Here is a 22,588-nt window from a genome sequence, read left to right as displayed (position 1 = left end):
AGTGTTACTGGAGAGGAAAAGAAAGCTAGTCAACAGAGGCATGTTGAAGCATCCGTTTCAAGAAGCATTAAGTGACCAGGATGTGGCCAGCAAGCCCTCTAAATCCTCAGGGGACTCTAAGGAATCCACACTGTCAAAGAAATCCAAGAAAGTTGAAGATCCTCTGACATCTGCCCCACAGACCTCTGAGCCGACTGTCTTTTCAGAGCCGGCCACAGCTCTGGAACTGGTATCTGAGAGGCCTCTATCTCCACTAGTTCAGTTGGCACCGTTAGTGCACTCTTCTAGGTCTTCTGTCAGCTTGTCGGATTTGGATATGGACTGATTGGTACAGAAGCTTTTACGGGCACCAGGTCTTGCTAAATTGTTGTCGGCTCCGACCCCAATGTCGGAACCGAAGGCCACTACCCCTGACTTGACTGCTCCTCCTCCGAGCCGTACCGGACTTTCGGAGCTGGAGGGAACCGACCTGTTGATCGTGGAGCCGAGACCTGCTCCAGTGTCCTCGGTTCCATATACTCTGATGTCCTTGGCACTGACTGGGGACTCTAGGAGCCGACACTCTCTTGTCAGGTCCGGAGAGGATAGTCTTACCAACTTGTCAGTGCTGTCTCTTCCTCTCTGGGCTTCGGCTCAGGTGAGCTCAGCTCCTACCTCCGGCTCAGAGCCCGCGGCCTCGGTGTTGGAGGGGTTGGCAGTTCCTTCGGGTCTGTCGACTCCTTTTCATTGGAGCCGCGATACCTTCGAAGCCATGAGGAGAGCCTTGTCCACCAAGACATCCTCGACTCCAGGTCTTGCTTCCTCATCTCCCAAACTGCCTGTGTCCACTTCTGCTTCCATCGTCCATGCTAAGCGTAGAGACCCTGAGCCTCAGGTAGCCCCATAGGGTGCCCCCTGCTCTTCTGAGACTTCCTCAGAGATTCCCACTGAGGAAGTCCCCAGGAAGAGATTGTGCAACAGGAAGCAGTTGGACTCCCCACAGGAGTCTTTAACATCTGATACTGACTTGGATGAATCAGAAGGGTCCCCACGGTCCCACTCTGAGGATATCTTCTTTGCGGAGATACTCAAGATCCTTAGGTAGAGGGGTGATTGGCAGTCCAAAAGCCCTATTGGGAGCGTGTCAGTTCTCCTGAAGGCTTTTGGGTCTCAGCCCTCCACCTCTTGGGTGTCTCCACCCTTCGATGAGCTCATGCAGCTGGTCTCTCAGAGGGCATGGGAGTCACCGGAGTCCATTGAACCTGTTCCTCAGAGGCCTAATAAGTTTATTTCTGCTCCAATAGATAAAACTTTTTTGCCCAAAGGAGTCCCTGTTGATGCCATGGTGGTGGCAGCGGCCACCAAAAAGGAAATGTCTGAGACTTCCTCATCTATTCATCCTCCTAATAGAGTCTAGGTCATGGATAGATATGGGAAATGCATGTTTAGTTCAGCGACTTTTACACTCCATTCACTGAACTGTTTGACCCATTTCACTAGGTTGCAAAGAGATCTCCTTAAGGAGTTGGGAGACACTCTTCAGGGTACTGTAGCTGCATGGGCCTCTGACAAAGTTGCTGACCAGCTTGTTACCCTAAATTCAATTGTGAACTTGTCCATGCATCTCATATCATATGCAGCTGATGGGACGAGTAGGGCAGCGGGTACAGGAATTGCTCTCAGAAGACATTCCTGGATGTGCTTGTGTTCCTTCATGGAGCCCTTTAAGTCTTTATTCGTTAACACCCCTTTTGATGGCTCATCCCTTTTTGGGCCAAAAGTGAAGGAAACTTTGACCAGGTGTGAACAGGAGGGAAAGACTCTGTCTGCCATCAGAGTCTGTTTTTCCACCCCTACTCGGCTTTACCCCGAAAGGCCAAAGGGGAGGAAAGATGTGGTTCCAGAAAGCCCAAGGAGCCTTTCAGGACACACGTGGTGAACCCCCCTCTAAGGGCAGAGGAGGGGAAAATAGTGGAAGATGCCACCCTCGCGGAAGAGGGGTCCGCAACACCAGGGTGACAGAGATCACTTCTCTGATTAGCCCTATCAGCGCTCCTGAAAGGAGGCCCGACTGTCCTGCTCTGGAGGCAGTCGGGAGTCGCTTATCTTTGTACCCAGACACCTGGCAAGATATAACAAAAGACAGCTGGGTACAAAGTATCATTTCCAGAGGGTATTTCATACCTTTCTCCACCCCACCCCCCACTCGCAAGGAGCATTCCTGATGTTCCACCCAGTTACAGGGAACAAGCAACTATAGAGGTCCACAAGTTGCTAGAAAGAGTCATCCAACCAGTCCCAGCAGACCAAATAGGATTTGGAACTTACTCAAGGTTCTTTTTGGTTCCAAAGAAAACAGGGGACTGGAGACCCATTTTGGACCTCAGCAGACTCAACCAATTTGTAAAGAAGGAGAAGTTCCGGATGGTCATGCTACAGTCAATACTTCCTTTTTAGGGAAAGACAATTGAATGTGCTCTATAGATCTCAAGGATGTGTACTACCACATAGAAATGGCCAGGCCATCCAGAGATCACCTGCGTTTCCAGCTGGGGGCCAGTCATTATCAATTTCGAGCCCTGCCCTTTGTTCTCACTACAGCCCCCAGTGTGTTCACCAAATGCATGGCAGTGGTCACGGCTCACCTGAGGAGTCTAGGATTCCAGGTGTTTCCATACCTAGATGATTGGCTCCTTACCTCCACCACCAGGCATCAACTGATTCAGGCAAGGGAATACACTCTGACACTCTGCAATCACTTAAGCATTAGTCAACACAAAAAAGTCTGCCTTGTCACCATCGCAGCATATAGTTTTTATAGGGGCATAGTTAGACACTTCAACCACCACTCTGACTACCAATCGAGAGAGTCTTTCTCCTTCACCAGCATGTCAGCACATCGGCATCGAAAGACAGAGCACCAGCCGCAGAAGTTCTAAAAGTATTGGGTTTGATGGCTGCAGCAATCCTGGCCATACCATAAGCAAGGATGCATATGTGGATTCTTCAATGGCTGTTGTCCACTCAATGGTCTTATCAGGAACTTCCAATGAATCACACGATCTTAATTACGAACTCTTGCAAGAGATCTCCAGTGGTGGTTGACGTCTCTTCATGTAACCATAGGATGCCCCACTACCCCCAGTAGCCACTATGACCACGGACGCTTCCCTGATAGAGGGGGCATTTTCAGGGAAAGACAGCCCAAGGCACATGGACAGATCGAGTCACATTTGCATATCAATGTTCTGGAGGTGAGAGCGGTACTTCTGGCATTGCAGGACTTCCAGGACTCTCTTCCTCTAGGAACGATTGCACTTCAGACTGACAATATGTCAGTAGTCTGGTACTTGAACAAGTAAGACGGAACCAAGTCTTAGCCCTTTGCCAAGAAGCCCTCAGACTTTAGCAGTGGGCTGTTTCCTCCCAGCGCTTTCTGTTGGCACTGCACATCCCGGGGAGATCCAACGTGATAGCAGACAAACTGAGCAGGGCAATCTTGTTGCCACACGAATGGTCCCTCAAGAAAGAGATTGCAGACAGGATATTCCACAAATGGTGCCAGCCTTGCTGCAATCTTTTTGCCAGCCACATCAACTCAAAATGCAGAAGCTACTTTGCCCTGATTCCTCCTCCAGGAGAAGCCCCGAGAGACGCACTCATACATGATTGGCCCCCGGGTCTCCTCCATGTATTTCCTCCTATCCCGTTGATACCCAGATTTCTACAGAAAGCAAAATCTCTGGGAAGGATCATCATTCTTATAGCCACTCATTGGCCTCAGCAGATTTGGTTCCCATTTCTTCATCAGCATCTCTTGGAGGATCCATGGATTCTGGACCCAGTTCCAGACCTTCTGACACATCCGTCAGGGGACCTCTATCCTTCCTTACAGTCACTGAAGCTGACAGCTTGGCTGCTCCAGTTCCCCTCTTAGCCAGGCTTCATAACTTTTCCAATGAGACAAAACAGATCCTTTTGTCTTCCCATAAGCCTTCCACTAGAAGATTATATCTTAGTAAGTGGAAGAGATTTTCCATATGGGCCTCTAAGCAGAACATTGATCCTTATCAAGCCCCCTTGACGTCCATGTTAGAATTCTTGACTATGATCTTTAATAAAGGAGTAGCAGCTGCAAGAGTTCGGGTTCAGTTGGCTGCTATATCTAACTTTAATCTCAGAGCTGACGGGCTAAACATAATGTCCCACAAGTTATCCAAGGTCTTTCTCAAAGGAACTTTCCATATGAGGCCTCCAGTGAAAACTTCTTATTCTCCTTGGAATCTAAACTTTATGCTGTCTCGTATAATTCTCCCCCCGTTTGAACCAGCATCATCCTGTGATCTCAAATTTTTGTCATGGAAAACCATATTTCTGGTAGCCACTACTTCTGCCCGCAGAGTGTCAGAACTTCAAGCTTTATCTATCAGCCCTCCTTATTTGATTTTCCATGCTAATAGAGTATCTCTTGGGACAAACCCCTCCTTTTTGCCCAAAGTTTGTTCAGAATCTAATATCATCCAAGTCATTGAGTTACCAGTCTTCTTCCCTAACCATTCAAATAACTTGGAGTATATGCTGCACAAACTTGACGTTCACAGACAGCTCAGATTTTATTTGGATAGAACAAAAAATATCAAGAAATCAGACCAGCTCTTTGTGTCATTCTCTGAAGCCAGAAAAGGTAGACCAGTGGCTAAAACAACTCTTTCTAAATGGCTATCTGATTGTATCACATGTGTTTATTCAGCTGCTAATATGCCTTTACTACACAAGATTAAAGCTCACTCAACCAGAGCAGTTTCTACATCTTCTGCATTCCAAGCCAAATTGCTGTGTATATTGTCTTGGGGAGCCTCATTGGCAATAACCCTGTACCTTTTGTCATGCATTCAGCACCAGGGTTCTTAATGAACGTAAAAGGAAACTTATTGATAGGGGTCTGATGAGTAGTTCCTTCCAAGAACAGCTGGAACAAGGTCAGACGGTCTCTACAAGTCACAAAAGGAAATCTCCATCTGCTCCTGCTTTGGAACCGACAAAAAAATCAAAAGTGATGGAGCCGAAGAGTTCTGGCTCTGATTCTGCTTCTTCATTCTCTGTGCCGTCTGTTTCATCGGCTCCAAGACCATCATATTTGTCTAGACATTCACTATCTTGGAACCAGTTTCACCAACATTAAGATCTCCTGTTTTGGAAAGGAGGAGAACTCCATCTATCTCCACCCATTCCTCCAGGACACTATCTGATGAGGATGTAAAGCGGGTGGTGAAGAAGCTGCTCTGTAACCCAGCGATGGCAAAAAGTTTAGCCTCTCCAGACCCAAACGTTTTGGATCCGTCCCATCATCAGTCTACTGTTCCTCCTCCAACTGCCTCGCTTCCTGAGTCTAATGATGTGAAGTTGTTAAATCTCACAGTTTATTCTCATTCATGGATTTGGAGCCAATCCTCTGCTCCGACACGGGCGATAGCAAGCTCAAGGTTTGCCAGTAGCTCGAGACTAGCCCCTTATCCCACAATGCACTGCTGGAATTACCTCAGATCTAGTTTGCCGCGGCAAGAGAGATCTCAGTGATCCAGCTAGCTCGGACCATTTTAGAAACAAATCAACAGCAAGTCTTTAAAAAGTTTTCTTTTTTGTTTTATATATATAGTGTGTGTTAGTACTATTATATTTACTCTCTAGTTAAATTCTTAGATAGTATAAATAGCTGAAAAATTAGGGCCTTGTTGGCTTCTTAGTTTGTGTGGGCCTTTAGCCCCTTTTCCTCTACTATTAATCCCTTTAATAGTTAGGCTTTTTCTGTGGGCCTCTTAGCCCCATATTTGTATATATATATATATATATATATATATATATATATATATATATATATATATATATTTATATATATTTATATATATATATATTTATATATATTTATATATAATACTGTTATAGATAGTGCCTGGTTTGGGCTTAGTTGTTTGTGAATCTAATTTACTGCTTCTCTCTTCAGTATGTCAGATGATAGGGAGAAATCCCATCCCAAATCGGGATTCAAAAAATGCCCAGATTGTGGGCAGAAAATGTCCGTCACTGACGGACACATTCAATGTGGCTACTATCTGGGGGCCAAGCACCTCCAAGACACCTGTAGCATTTGCCACTCCTTTTCTTCAAGAGTCCTCTTGGAGAGAAGGAGGAAACGTATAGACAGGGGATTGCTACAGCAATCCTTTTCTGATGTTTTGAGTAGCCATGAAGGTGCTAGTATGTCCTGCAAATCCAAGTCATCAGATAAGGTCTCCAAAAAGGCTAAAATTTCAGGAGGAGGGTCCCTCGGTTCCACAGTCATCGGAACCAAGTGTACCTATGATTCGGAGCCAGCTCTCAGTATTGGAGCCGGTCTCTGAAGTTCCTTCTTCACCTCTGCTCCAGTCAGCACCTTCGGTGCAATTAGCTAAGTCTTCAGTCAGCCTTTCAGATTTGGACATGGATCGGCTAGTGCAGAAGCTTTTACAGGCACCAGGACTTGCCAAATTATTGTCGGCCCCGACCAGCTCGTTGGTACTGAAGACCATGGAACCGGACATGTCTACTCCTCCTCAGAGCCGTACTGGACTCTCGGAGCCGAAGGAAATTGAACCGATGGTGGTCAAACCCTTGGAGCCGATACCAGCACTGGGGTTATCGGCTCCATTTGCTCGGATGTCCTCGGCGCCGACCGAGAGCTCTAGGAGCCGACGCTGTCCTGTCGGGTCTGGGGAGGATAGTCTCACCGACTTGTCGATGCCGACTCTTCCTCTCGGGGCTTTCGCTCAGATGAGCTCGGCTCCTACCTCAGGCTTGGAGCCCAGGGTTTCGGTGCGGGAGGATTGGACGGTACTCTCGGGTCTGTCCACTACTTGTCGGAGCCATGGTGCCTTCAATGCTATGAGGAGAGTTTTGTCTCCAAAGACAATGCCAGCATCGGTTTAGCTTTCCCTCTCCCCTCAAGCTCCTGTGTCTGCTTCTGCATCTACCGACCCCTCTAAGCGTAGAGACCCAGACCCTCAAGTACCCCCACAGGGCATCCCCTGCTCTTCTGAGACCTCCCCAGATCCCCCCACTGAGGAGGTGCCCAGGAAGAGACTGTGCAAGAAGAGGCACTTAGACTCCCCACAGGAGTCTTTGACATCTGACATGGACTTAGATGAGTCAGAAGGGTCCCCTCGATCCCCCTCTGAGGATATCTCCTTTGTAGAGACACTAGAGATCCTTATTCAGAGGGGCAATTGGCAGTCCAAGGCCCCTACTGAGGATGAGTCTGTGCTCTTGAAGGCTTTTGGGTCTCAACCTTCCACTTCTTGGGTGTCTCCGCCTTACGACGAGCTCATGGAACTCATCTCTCGTAAGGCGTGGGAGTCACCAGAGGCCATGGAACCTGTCCCTCGTAGACCCAATAAATTCATATTTACCCCAGTGGATAAGTCATTTTTGACAGAAGGAGTGCCTGTTGATGCCATGGTGGTGGCTGCAGCCACCAAAAAGGAAGTATCTGAGACATCCTCTTCTATCCGTCCCCCTAACAGAGATTCTAGGATTATGGATAGATATGGGAAGCACATGTTTAGTTCGGCAACTTTTTCTCTGCGATCACTGAACTACTTGACCCATTTTACAAGATTACAGAGAGATCTCCTGAAAGAGCTAGGAGATGCTCTCCAGGGTTCAGTAGCTGCAGCAGTGGCCGACAAAGTCAACGCCCAGCTCGCTACCCTAAACTCAGTAGTGAACTCGTCCATGCGTCTCATATCCTATGCAGCTGATGGTTCGAGTAGAGCCACTAGTTCGGGCATTGCTCTTCGAAGACAAGGCTGGATGCGTCTCTGTTCCTTTGTGGAACCCTTTTATTTCTTCCTTCATTAATACCCCATTCAATGGCTCATCACTGTTTGGGCCCAAAGTAAAGGAAACTTTAACCAGGTGTGAGCAGGAAGGCAAGACCTTATCTGCCGTTGGGGGTCCTTTTGGGGGAAATTGTGGTTCTGAAAAACTCAGGCAGCCTTTCAGGACACACGTGGTGATACCCCCTCTAGAGGCAGAGGAGGGGGTTATAACGGAAGACGCCACCCCAATGGCAGAGGGGTTCCGCAGCAACAGGGGTCATTTCTCTGGTCAGTCCTAACAGCGCCCCTGAAAGGGGGCCCGACTGTTCAGCTCTGGAGGCAGTCGGGGGTCGCTTGTCTTTGTACCCAGAAGCCTGGCTAAACATAACATTTGATACTTGGGTACAAAGCATCATTTCCAGAGGTTATTTCGTGCCGTTCTTTACCCCTCCCATTCCTATCAAGAAAATCCCAGATGTTCCACCCAATCTCAGGGAACAAGCAATCTTAGAGGTCCGCAGATTGCTAGAAAAAAGTCATCCAACCAGTCCCAGCAGACCAAGTCGGATTCGGAACTTACTGAAGATTCTTTTTGGTACCAAAGAAAACAGGGGACTGGAGACCTATCTTGGATCTCAACAGACTCAACACGTTCGTAAAAAAAGAGAAGTTCCGAATGGTCATGCTTCAGTCCATTCTTCCCTTTTTAGGGAAGGGCGATTGGATGTGCTCCACAGATCTCAAGGACGTGTACTATCACATAAAGATCGGCAGATGCTCCAGAGATCATCTGCACTTCTGGCTGGGAGCCAATCATTACCAGTTTCGAGCCTTGCCCTTTGGTCTCACTTCAGCCCCCCAAGTGTTCACCAAATGCATGGCAGTGGTCATGGTTCACCTGAGGCATCTAGGATTCCAGGTGTTTCCGTACTTAGACGATTGGCTCCTCACCGCTACAACCAGGCATCAATTGACTCAGGCAGCACAATACACTCTGACACTCTGCCATCAATTAGGCATTACAATCAACTTTGAAAAGTCTGCCTTATCGCCATCTCAGCATACTGTTTTTATAGGAGCAGAGTTAGATACCTCAACCACCACTCTATGTCTCCCTATCGAAAGAGTCTCTTTTCTCTGCCAAAACGTCAGCTCACTGGTGTCAAAGAACAAAGCTGCAGCAGCAGAGGTATTGAAAGTATTAGGTTTGATGGCGGCAGCAATCCTGGCTATACCACTCGCAAGGATGCATATACGAATCCTTCAATGGCTCCTCTTCGCTCAGTGGTCTTACCAGAAACTACCAATGCACCACATGATTCTTATCACAAATTCTTGCAGGAGAGACCTTCGGTGGTGATTGACGTCTCTTCATGTCACAATAGGAAGACCCCCCCCCCTCCCAGTAGCCACTGTGACCACGGACGCTTCCCTGATAGGGTGGGGGGGCATTTTCAGGGAAAGACTGCCCAAGGCACATGGACATATCAAGAATCACATCTGCACGTCAATGTTCTAGAGCTGAGAGCGGTACTTCTGGCATTGCAGTACTTTCAGGACTCTCTCCCTCTAGGGACTATTGCTATTCAGACCAACAACATGTCAGTAGTCTGGTACTTGAACAAGCAGGGCAGAACCAAGTCTTACCCCCTTTGTCGCGAAGCCCTCAGGGTTTGGCAATGGGCTGTGTCGTCCCAGCGTTTTCTGTTAGCAATGCACATCCCGGGGAAATCCAATGTCATAGCGGACAAGCTAAGCAGGGCAATATTACTTCCTCATGAGTGGTCTCTCAAACAACCGGTTGCGGAGTTGATTTTCTGCAAATGGGGCCATCCTTGCTGCCACCTTTTTGCCAGCCACATCAATTCAAAATGCAGAAGCTACTTTGCCCTGATACCACCTCCCGGTCATCTCCCGAGAGATGCACTTTTACACGATTGGCCCCCCGGGTCTCCTTTATGCATTTCCACCCTTCCCATTAATACCCAGATTTTTACAGAAAGCAAAATTGCTGGGAAGGAAGGTTATACTCATAGCCCCCTACTGGCCTCGACAGATTTGGTTTCTGTTTCTCCACCATCATCTGTTGGAGGATCCATGGATCCTGGACCCAGTTCCGTACCTTCTGATGCACCCGTCAGGGGACCTTCATCCTTCTCTGCAGTCCCTGAAACTGACTGCTTGGCTAATCCACTTCCCCTAATTGCCAGGCTTCATTCAATTTCAGAAGATACAAGACAGATTATCTTGTCTTCTCACAAGCCATCTACCAGGAAACTATATGGCAGTAAATGGAAGAGGTTCTCAGTTTGGGCCAACGTGCAGAACATGACCCTTTTCGAGCTCCACTATCTTCGATTTTCGAATTTTTGACAAACATTTTTAAGGAAGGGGCAGCAGCTGCTACAGTTTGAGTTCAGTTAGCTGCTATCTCAAATTTTCACCTTGGTCTCGGTGGCTCAAATATTATGAACCATAAATTATCCAAAACTTTCCTTAAAGGCGTTCTTCATATGAGACCTCTGATCAAAATTCCCTTTTCTCCCTGGAATTTAAACCTTATGCTGTCTCAACTTATTTTTCCTCCCTTTGAACCAGCTTCTTCTTGTGCTTTAAAATTCTTATCTTGGAAAACAATATTTCTTGTGGCCATTACGTCTGCCCGCAGAGTGTCAGAACTTCAAGCATTATCCATAAGACCACCCTACATGATCTTCCATGCTGATAGAGTATCTCTCAGAACAAACCCCTCATTTTTACCTAAAGTCTGTTTTGAGTCAAATATCAATCAGGTCATTGAACTACCAGTTTTCTTCCCCAACCACTCTAGCAAATGGAAATATATGCTGCACAAGCTTGATGTTCACAGACAGCTCACATTTTATCTTGACAGAACTAAGGATATCAGGAAATCAGATCAACTTTTTGTATCATACTCAGAAGCAAGAAAGGGCAATCCAGTGGCTAAAACAACCTTATCTAAATGGTTATCCGATTGTATATCCTTTGTTTACGAAAATGCGAACATGCCTTTAACGCACAAACCAAAAGTCCATTCTACCAGAGCTGTCTCTACCTCTTCTGTTTTTCAAACTAAATTGCCCATTGACGATATTTGCACTGCAGCTACTTAGTCTAAGCCTCATACCTTTATCACACATTACAAAGTAGATAAGACTTCTAGGGACAGGGCTTCCTTTGGTTCTACGGTACTGAAGAACATACTCCCATGAGCCACCCAGGGTTGAGGGTGCTAGGGACGCTACCCATCAGTGAGAATAAATGGCGAGATTTAACAATTTCACATATAGAAGTTATGTACTTACCATAACATTCCATGTGAGTTGTTTATCTCGCCTTTATTCTGACGTCCCTCCCTCCTTCCCCATCCTGGCTGACTGTTGACTTAGAGGCTAGTGCCATCCTGGTTATTCACTATTTCTTCTTTCCCTTTGGGAAGTGTTCTTAGTAGATATATATGAGAGAGTATGTATATGTTGTATATATGTATATATATATATATATATATATATATATATATATATATATATATATATATATATATGTATAGACTATTATTCGCAGCAAACAAGATCTGAGGTAATTCCAGCAGTGCGTTGTGGGATAAGGGGCTGGTCTCGAGCTACTGGCAAACCTTGAGCTTGCTATCGGCCGTTGTCGGAGCCAAGGATCGGCTCCGAACCCATCAATGAGAATAAAGGCGAGATAAACAACTCACATGGAACGTTATGGTAAGTACATAACTTCTATTTTCAGGTCATATAGTGCTGGAACCCTCTGTTTCGAGAACTCTTCTTGTTTCCTTGGAACCGATAACTCTAACTTCATCGGTTCAGTCTGGAGCCGAGGGGTCTGGGAGCCGACACTCTCCGGTCGTCTCTGGAAGGGATAGTCACCCCCGTTTCTTCTTCTGATCTGACCCTCCATCTCGGTGCTTCAGCTCACATGAGCTCTGCTCCCACATCTGCTTCGGAATCTGCTCCTCTGGTTCAGAGTCTACCTTCCCTTTCCTCTGAGTGGAGGTCTTTTTTGGAGCAGGGTGGTAAGGCTTTTGAGGCGATAGAGAGAGCTTTGTCAAGTACTAAAGCCCTGCCATTGGACCCGACGTCCCTCCAGCAGTTGTTAGCAGCCTCTTCTCCCCTACCTGCCGATAAGCGTAGGGAACCAGAGCCCCCATAGTAGGTGTCCCCTCTTCCAAAACCTCCCCAGATTATCCCACTGGAGAGGTCCCTAGGAAGAAAGTTTGTAAGAGGAAGTATATTGACTCACCCGAGTCTGTCACTTCTGACACTGATTTGGATGAGTCAGAAGGGTCCCCAAGTTCCCTTTTGAGGATGCCTCCTTTGCGGACATCGTAGAAATCCTTAGAGGGGTGATTGGAAGACCTCTAACCTTACTGAGGATGAATCAGTGTACCTTGAGGCCTATGGTTCCTGACTGTCCACCTCCTGGGTGACACCGCCATATGACCAACTGTTAGGGGTCATATCTCGGAAAGCTTGGACCTGTCTGGACACAGTGGAGCCTGTCCAGAGGAGGCCCAATACATTTATTACTGCTACAGAAGACAAAACCTTTCTAACCAAGGGGGTACCTGTGGATGATATGGTGGTAGCAGCCACAAAGGAGTTATCTGAGACATCCTCAAATATCCATCCTTCTAATAAAGAGTTTAGGACGATGAATAGGTATGGAAAGCGTACTTTTTCTTCAGCAGCTTTTACCTTATGATTGCTGAACTACCTGTCCCACTTTACTAGGCTACAAAGGCATCTCCTAAAGGAGTTGGGAGATACTCCTCAGGGTTCAGTAGCTTCGGGATCAGCTGACAAGGTATTTTCGTAACTCTCCACCCTTATCTCTATTGCTAACTCTTCCATGAGGTTGATTTCTTACGCAGCTGATGGTGCGAGCAGGGTGGCTGCATCAGGAATATCGCTTAGGAGAAATTCCTGGATGTATCTATGCAATTTTACAGAGTCCTTCAAGTCTTCCTTTACCAATGTCCCCTTTGATGGTTCATCTCTTTTTGAACCTCAGGTAAAAGAGACTTTGGCCATGTGCGAACAGAAAGGGAAAACCTCATCTGCTGTGGGAGTCCATTTCTCCCTTCCTTCCAGACCCTATCCCAAGGGCCAAACTGGAGGGAAAATGTAGTTCCGTAAATCCCAAAAAGGTTTCCCTTAAGCACATGGTCAACCCTCCCCTAGAGGCAGAGGGGCAGGTTATAATGGAAGGCGTTGCTCTCCCAGCAGAGGGACTCTGCAACACCAGGGTGATAGAGATGTTTTCTCTGATCAGCCCTTTCATTGCTCCTGAAGGGTTGCCCGACTGTCCATCTCTGGAGGCAGTCTGGGGTCATCTGTCACTGTACCCAAGTGCCAGACTGCAAATTTCTTAAGATCTATGGGTAAAAAATATAATTTCCAGAGGTTATCTCATTCCTTTTGTTTCCGATCCCCCCTTCAAATCGGTCTTTACCAGATGTACCACCTAATCAGATCGTGCAACATTAGAAGTTATCTCATTTCTTCAAAAAAGTCATCCAAGAAGTCCACACAGAACAAATAGGATCTGGAATTTACTCATGCTTCTTTTAGTTCCAAAATAGACCGGGGACTGGAGATCAATTCTAGATCTCAGCAAGCTGAACAAGTCTGTAAAAAAAAATCGAAGTTCCGTATGAACACTTTGCAGTCAATTTTTCCATTTATCGGAAAAGACAATTGGATGTGCTCCATAGATATTCAGGATGCGTACTACCATATCAAAATGGACAGGCGCTCCAGAAGACATCTACGCTTTCGGCTGGGAGCCAGTTGTTTTCAATTTCGAGCACTGCTCTTTGGCCTCACTGCAGCCCCCAGAGTATTTACCAAATGTTTGGCGGTGGTCACGGCTCACCTGAAACGTCAGGGATTCCGAGTGTTTCCGTACTTAGACAACTGGTTCCTCACTGCTAACACCAAGCACCAACTAGTCCGAGCCAGAGATGAGATGCTATCCTTGTGTGCCAGATTAGGAATTACAGTAAATCTAAAAACAATCCTCCTTATCTCCATCGCAGTGTATTGTCTTCTTCGGCTCAGACCTAGACGCAACCACCATGACAGCAAAAGTGACACCAGAAAGGGTAGAATCGTTGCACAACCAAGTCAGATTCTTGCTGACCAAAGACAAAGTACAGGCCAGGATAGTTCTTCATAGGTTCATAGGTAGGTACTAGGCTATCTGCCCGAGGGCATTTATAAGCCTAGGCAGAGTGTGTCGGCTTTCGCCGCCCCATTGATTAATTAACTGAGCCTCTGTCATGCAGAGCCAATGAAGTGATCCCAGGGGTGTATTTTCTGTTACCCATCCACTCGTCAAGGCTTCTCTTGAAGAGTGTTAGTGAGGGGCTCTGCCTAATGTAGTTAGGAATTTTGTTCCAAAGCATGGGGAGTCTCTGTGACAGGAATCTATCCCTCCAGCATGTTTTATTTATTGTTGTGGCGAGGTTTAGCTCACTAGAGTGTGTGGCTCGCAGTGACTTGGATTTCTTTAGGTGGAGCATGTCCGTCAATTCTGAGTTGGACATGGCTTTGTAAGTCAGGCAGAGATCACCTCTGAGTAAGCGATATGCCACTGAGTACAGCCTGAGTTTTTTCAGTTGGGCTGCATAGGACATATGTTTGAGGCCAGTAATCCTCTTGGTGAGGTGCTTTTGTGGTCTTTCAAGCTGTTGGAAGTGTCTTGTGAGGTACATCCCAAACGCGGTATTGTACTCTATGATGGGTCTGATGAGTGATGAGTAGAGGGGTACTATAACCTCTTTATTTCTAGATGCGAACCCCTTAGTAATTAGATGGGCCACATAGAAGGATTTCCTAACTACTTTGGCAATATGATTGTCAAAGGAGAGATTACTATCCACCTGGGTCCCCAGATCTCTTATTACCTCTTCTGTATTAAGGGGGCTGCCGCCTATGTGGTAATTCATGGGTATTTTGTTTTTCCCAAATGGGATGACTATGCATTTTTTGGCATTTAGCTTGAGGCCATGACTTTGACACCAGGTGTCTGTCTCAGTAAGGCCTTTTTGGAGGATGTCCGTGTCAGCCAGAGAGTCAATTATGACTCCTAGTTTGCAGTCATCTGCGAACTTGGTTAGCCGTAGTCCTCCTGTGTTTGCCTGTACTTCTGAGAAATATATGCCAAACAGTAGGAGTCCCTGAACCGAGCCTTGCGGGACACCACTTGTGACTGGTTTAGAGTCAGACCTGGAGCCCGCTATTCTTACCGTGTGAGTTCTGTCTGTAAGCCAGTTGGCAACCCATCTTGTGACGTAGTGGTTTATGTTCAGGCTGGTGAGTTTTTCTATAATACCTGAGTGAGGAATGGTGTTGAATGCCTTGGCGAGATCAAGGTAGGCTGTGTGAACCACCTTTCCCTCGTCTATGGCCTTGGTAACTGTCTCAAAGAAGTCAACCTGGTTTAGTAGGCATGATCTGCCCTTAACAAAGCCGAACTGAGTCAGGTCAAGTGTTTGGAGGTCCCCAATGTCTTTGTTAATGAGTTCCATGATGATGCGTTCCATAGCCTTGCAGACCAGGCTAGTCAGGCTGATCAGATAGTTACCAGGGTCAGTTGTGGGCCCCCCTTTCTGGAGCGGAATAACCATTGCTGTGCGCCATTCTTTGGGCACGTAGCCTGTGGAGAGCCTGAGGTTGAACAACATGTTTAGGTGGGGGGTTAGTTTGCTCTGTAGTTCATGCAAGACGCAGCCTGGGACACCATCTGGCCCCATTGATGGTGTGTTTTTGGATTTTGAAAGGGCTGTTTTCACCTGTGTTTCTGTGATTTCCGGGACACTACACTTTTCCGGTATTGTTGTGGACCCTTTTGAAGGTGAGAGGGAGGTGAAGTTTGCACTGAATCTATCTGCCTGTATGTTAGCAATATAAGTAGGTTCACTATATTTTGTGCTATTTTGCACCATCTCAGAACATATCTGTGAGTTGCCACTTAGATTCTTGACATAGCTAAAGAAGGCTTTGTGGTTATCTTTCGAATCCTTGGCTATTTTTCTTTCAAAGTTAGCATTGGATAATTTTATGAGGGACCTTAGTTTCTTACTGATACTGATCAGGGATGTCTTTCCTTCTTGGAATTTGCTTCTTTTCTGAACTAGTTTCCTCCTTTTGTTGTATATCCTGTATATGGCAGGGTTCCACCAGACTGGTTTCCTTCTCTTAGGGGAGAGAGTCTTGGTTTTGCTAGGGGTGGCACGATCCATGCATCCTTGTAGGTGCTCATAGAGTGCAATTGTAAAGGATTCTGCATCTTGGCTAGTGTTATCCTTTAGCATGGCGGCTTTGAAACTTACCACCTCTGCCTTAAGTAAGGTGAAGTTTGCTTTAGAAAAGTTTTTCACTGTGGTTTCCTTGGTTGGGGGGTGTGGACATCCAGAATTATTAGTTTATGGTCTGATCTAACGAGTAACTGGTTGACCTCCTGTACGGATCACCTGTCACCCATGTTGGTGATGACCAGGTCCAATATGTTGTGGCCTTTGGTAGGGGAGTTTACCAGTTGATCCAGGGCATTTGAGTTGATAAATTCCAGGAAGCGCTGAGCCTGGGAGTTTGTACTCAAGTAGTTTTCCAAGTTAATGGTGGGGTAATTGAAATCTCCCAAGATCAGGGTATTCAGTAGGACCTTCATGTTTTCCAGTGTCTCCAGAAAGACAGAGTGGTGGTCCTGGGTCATGGAGGGTGATCTGTAGCAGGCAGCAGTTTGCATTGCAGATTTGCCCAATGTTAGTTGCACATGGATGATCTGAGAGGTATCATGCTGCGCCACTAACCTGGAGGTGTGGTTATCCTTGATGAATATGGATACACCCCCTCCTTTTGTGTTTCGGTCCGTGTTCTGAGGCCAAAATGTGTGGTATGAGTTGTAGCCCAGTAGTGCTGGAGTGCACCCTGGAGCCTTGAGCCAGGTTTCAGTTACTGCACAGTTGTCGACGTTCTCCATACTTAGGAGTGCTTCGAGCTCATGCATTTTGAAATTTAAACTCCTGGCGTTGAGTAGCATAACCCTCATTTTTTTACTTGTGCTGTTTACGGAGGTGGGTTTGAATTTTGAGCCTTGCCTAAAAAAGGCACACAGCAAGAGCCTAGGCCAGTATTAGAAAAGCAAGGGGTGACAGGTGCAAGCTGTCTCTTGCGAAGCAACGTGGCTTGTCGAGCATGTCATCCCCGGCTGACATACACTGGATCCCCTTTGAATGACACCAGAAGCTTAGCCAGTTGTTGAAATTTATAATTTTTTTCTTTATACTGAGGTATCATTCTTGGTGAGGGCAAGATGCTACTCAGGATCAGGGTCATACCCACCTGGGCTACATGATCAGAGAGCTTTTACATGTCTCTTTTCATGTAGTCCAGGGAGGTATGGCTCAGGTCATTCACACCAACATGAACAATGATAGTCATATTTGTATTTGTTCTGGAGTGACCTGAGTGCTTGTGCTATGTGGCAGATTCTGGCTCCCGACAGGCAGCTAACAGTAACCTTCTCCTTGTCCAGCCTAGTGAGTGGGGCATCAGTGTGCCTGACTATTGAGTCACCTATTACTAGTGTGTTAGGTATGTTATTTTGCCTTAAGGGCTGTGATTGTGCAGCACATTGATTTTGTGTTTTATGTGTTGTCTGGTTTGTGACGGGAGGTGCAGGTTTTGTGGGTGTCTGCTTTGGAGCTCTCTAATGCTTTTGCAGGTTTTTATTTAGAGCCTCCGAGTATGATTTTGTGTATTTATGTGTATTTTTTGCCAGTGCTGGTTTAGCAGGTCTATGTGAGGCTGGAGGTGTGGTGCGAGTGTTAACCTTCTCCTCATGACTGTCTGTTCCAGTCTTGGGTGGAGATACCTTAGCCTCCAGTTTGGCTGTATAATTGCATCTCTCACATATGTTAATGTTTTGTGGTAGGAGGAGCGGGCTGTCTGTGTACATGAGCAATTGTAACATTGCCTCAGGATACCCACATTCACCAGCTGGACTGGAGAGTACACCTGAAGTTGCCCTTTAGTCATGCCTGAATAGTAGGGTGAGCTGCTTAGTCACTTGGTTGATGAGGGGTGGATAAACTGCTGGGCAGTCAAGTGTCGGGGTATATTAGTGCTTGCTATTGGGTCTGAGCAAGTGCTGGACTGTAGGATGCTTTTTGAGTGCTTAGGGTGAGAGTTAGACTAGTCTCAAGTTAAAAACTGAAGAGGAGACTTAGTGGAGCCGGGAATAATTTAACCCTAACTAAACGGTGGTTCCTGGCGCACAAAACTGTGCAACATGTTTTTTAAACTACTAACTTCTGGGCTGGAACCACTCCCCCAGGGACAGATGGCTGCTCAAAGTTCCCCTCTCTCACAGGTGAACAGAGAAACTTCCCTCTATCCAAGTAAGGTATGGGCAACTCAGAAACTTGTAGCACAGCCCTGAATTCAGCACTAGCCTGAAAACTGGACTGTACTAGCTTAAAAGGGCGGGAAACAAGAAATGTATTTATTTAATTTTTTTTTTTAAAGATAAGGCAAAAACAGTAAAAAGTACACTTAAAACAGCTTTAAACTACTACAAGCAGTTAGAAAAGGCTATCACACTTTAGTGTGTAGCCTACAACAGTTAAACAATTTATCTAAACAAAAAACTTTTTAAAAGTGCAGGCAATCAAATAAGTACAATATGTGAAAAAAAAAGCTTTTAAATCACAATAAGTGCTGGAAAATCAGTGCTTAGGTGGAAAACAGTTAAGTACAGCAAGAAAATACAGAAAACTGATACTCATTTCACACCAAAGTCTCTCTCTTAAGCTAGAAGGCTTATATCAGTTTAAGGCTTTCTAGTGCTTTCCAGTAGGTTAGTTACAGGAAAGATGGGAAACATGCGCAGATGTGGTCTTTTAAACCAGAAAGTTGAAAGAGATGGACAACTTCTCGAATGGTCAATAAACTACAATTTCTGGGCCAAGAACCACTCCTCTTGTGGTAGACAGGCTACCTAGTACTTACCACTCCCACTGATAAGCTAGAAGGCTGCACTCCAACACAAAGGCTTATGGGGCTCAGAAGCTTACAAATAGTCCTGGATACAGCAAATCTGTACCTGGACTAGACTAGTTACAAGAAAGGTGTGGATCAAGCACAAACACGGGCTTTAAAACCAGAAAGTTGAGAGAGATGGAAAAAAACTGCCCAAACGGCCAAACAAACTACAATTTCTGGGCCAGAACCACTCCTCTTGTGGTAGATAGACTACCTAGTGCTTACCACTCCCACTGATAAGCTAGAAGGCTTCCCTCCAACACAGAAAGGCTTGCGGGGCTCAGAAGCTTACCAGCAGTCCTGGATACAGCAACTCTGTATCTGGACTAGGCTAGTAACAGGAAAGGTGGGAAACAAGTGCAAGTGCGGCTTTTAATCCAGAAAATTGAGAGAGATGGAAAAAAACTGCCCAAACCGAAAATAAACTACAATTTCTGGGCCAGAACCACTCCTCTTGTGGTAGATAGGCTACCTAATGCTTACCACTCCCACTGATAAGCTGGAAGGCTTCCCTCCAAAACAGAAAGGCTTGGGGGGCTCAGAAGCTTACAAAGAGTCCTTGATACAGCAAATCTGTACCTGGACTAGACTAGTTACAGAAAAGGTGGGGAACAAGCTCAAACGCAGGCTTTTAAGCCAGCAAGTAGAAAGAGATGGAAAACTGCCTAAACGGCCAATAAACTACAATTTATGGGCCAAAACCCACTCTTCCCGTGGTAGATAGGCTACCTGATGCTTACCACTCCCACTGATAAGCTAGAAGGCTTCCCTCCAACACAGAAAGGCTTGGGGGGGGAGGGCTCAGAAACTTACAGAGAGTCCTGGATACAGCAAATCTGAACCTGGACTAGACTAGTAACAGGAAAGGCAGGAAATAAGCACAAACACAGGCTTTTGAATCAGAAGGTTGAAAGAGATGGAAGAGCTTCCCAAACGGCCAATAAACTATAATTTCTGGGCCAGAAACCTCTCCTCCTGTGGTAGATAGACTACCTAGTGCTTACCACTCCCACTGATAAGCTAGAAGGGTACCATCCAACATAGAAAGGCTTGGGGGGGCTACCCTCCAACACAGAAAGGCTTGGGGAGCTCAGGAGCTTACAAACAGTCCTGGATACAGCAAGTCTTTATCTGGACTAGATAAGTTACAGGAAAGGCAGGAAACAAGCTAGGAATTTTTTTTTATACAGAAAAGCAGCTAAAACAGCAGTAAATACAATTCAAATGCAGTGCAGGCTAGCACACATATATCAATATTACGGCAAATACAGTTTAAGTAAATGCAATTAAATTAACAAATGACTAAAAAACAAGTGCAGAAGGCATTAAATTAGAAGGCTACTAACAAGCAGTAATAAATGCAGAGTAAGAACAATTTACCAGATAGCCCGCACAACAGCAACTAAGACAGTTAAAGTAAGAGCAGCTGAATATATATATATATATATATATATATATATATATATATATATATATATATATATATATTTTTTTTTTTTTTTTCCTTTTTTTTGAGGGAGGGAACACAGCAGGATTAAGAGGCTACAGGGATTGTCCTTCTCAAATGCTCATTTTGTACACAGTAGGAGTGCCTGAAATCAAAATATGATCTCACTGCACTCAGTTGACTGAGCAAATGAGATAGGCCCAGAAGGAGTATCCAAATACAAACTTACAAGAGGGGTGGGCATTTTCAAAGCCACCAAGATTACAAGAACAGGGAGGGTGGGTGGGAGAAACACAGTGCAGACACAAGAGACAGAAACAGTAACAATACAGCACCACTATAAATAATAGGCAAGTATATAAATACAACACAGTGCAAGTTAAAGTGGCAAAATGTGTACTTATCAGTTTGAAATAGATTTCAGCTTTGCACAGCAAGTCTATCAGCTTTCCAACAGTTCACATTAATGCAATCTGTATTGGAATTACAATTAAATACACTTCAGGGAATGACTAACAGCTAGGATGTGGGCTGGCTCAACAACCCCCTCCCTGAAACTAGCCTGAGCTATAGGGTTACCACCTGTCCCACTTTGCGAGGGACAGTCCCTCTTTGGGCAGTTGTGTCCTGCAAAAAAATTGAAAAAATGACAAATGTCCTGAGATTGTAGGGCAAAACTATTTCCTGTATTTTCTTTATTAGTTGCATAAAACAGTTATTTTGTATCTGAAACACCTATTGTTATAAGAAACAGAATAAGATACTCAAATGCTACAAGCATAAGTTTTTGTTTTGGCAAAAAAGTGAAGTTCTTTCAATTGCACTTGCCGTGGATATGTTTTGCCCTGCAAAATCTGACGTTTCTACAAACAATGTCCCACTTTGGAGATGTGAAAAGGTGGCAACCCCACTGAGCTACCCTGAGAAAAAAACACAGTGGAGACACAAGAGACAGAAACAGAAACAATACAGCACCACTATAAATAATAGGCAAGTGTATAAATACAACACAGTGCAAGCTGAAGAGGCAAAAAGTGTACTTATCAGTTTGAAATAGATTCCAACTCTGCACAGCAAGTCTATCAGCTTTCCAACAGTTCACAGAAATGCTAGGTACTATGGCGTCCACCATTTTTTTCATTCCCGTAGCCCATCTACACATGAGAGTGCTTCAGTGGCTATTTGCCCAGTGGTCAATGCAGGATCTACCCTTATCCCACCAAATACTCATTACAAACTCCTGCACGAAGGGTCTAACATGGTGGTTACATACAGATCAGCTTGATCTAGGTCGTCCCTTTGTTCTCCCTCAACAAAATGCAGTCTTGACCACGGATGCTTCCCAGATAGGGTGGGGGTGGGGCATTATCTGGAAATGACTGTCCAAGGTATCTGGCAGGATCATGAGAACCACTTGCACATAATTGTTCTGGAGATGAGAGCAGCGCTATACTTGTTGCAAGTACTTCACAGTGCTCTTCCCACCAGGACAATTGCAATTCAATTAGACATGTCTGTAGTGTGGTACATAAACAAGCAAGGGGGAAACCAAGTCTTACCCACTTTGTCGAGAGGCACAGAGTATAGAAATGGGTGATGGACTCTCAATGTTTTCTGGTAGCAACATACATTCCGGGGAAGTCCACTGTGATAGCAGACAAACTGAGTTGAGCAGTTTTGATTCCTCATGAGTGATCCTTGAAAACAGAAGATGCAGAAGAGATTTTCCGCACATGGGGCCATCCTTGCTGCAATCTATTCACCACGTACATGAATGCCAAATGCAGCAACTACTTTGCCCTCATTCCCCATCTGGGGATGTCACCCAGGGACACTCTGGTCCACAGTTAGCCTCCGGGACTTCTTTACTCTTTTCCACCCTTTCCCCTCATAACCAAAGTGATTCAGAAAGCAAAACTGTTGGAGTACCCTGATCCTCATTGCTCCTTACTGGCCTCACCAAGTCTGGTTCCCCTTCCTGTGGCATTATCTCTTAGAGGAACCATGGATTCTGGACCCATCTCCAGACCTCCTGATTCACCAATTGGGACAGTTCCATCCTACCATCCAGACCCTGAAATTGACAGCTTTGCTGCTCCAATTCCAAGAATAACCAGGTGTATATCCATTTCTCCTACTGTAAAACACTTCCTCATTTCTTCCCACAAACCCTCCACCAGAAAAATTATACTCCAGCAAATGGAAAAGGT

General features: G+C 45.7%; 1 protein-coding gene across 1 annotated transcript in view; it reads left to right on the top strand.

Annotated features, from left to right (window-relative positions):
• The window catches only part of LOC122805772 (synaptonemal complex protein 1-like), a 2,217,039-nt gene that overhangs the window by 914,724 nt on the left and 1,279,727 nt on the right, over positions 1-22,588 (top strand). The window lies entirely within an intron of this gene.

This window comes from Protopterus annectens, chromosome 7.part0 (genome assembly GCF_019279795.1).
Source record: "Protopterus annectens isolate FY-2018-M chromosome 7.part0, PAN1.0, whole genome shotgun sequence".
Taxonomy (NCBI): domain Eukaryota; kingdom Metazoa; phylum Chordata; order Ceratodontiformes; family Protopteridae; genus Protopterus; species Protopterus annectens.
This window is presented reverse-complemented; position numbering and strand designations above follow the sequence as displayed.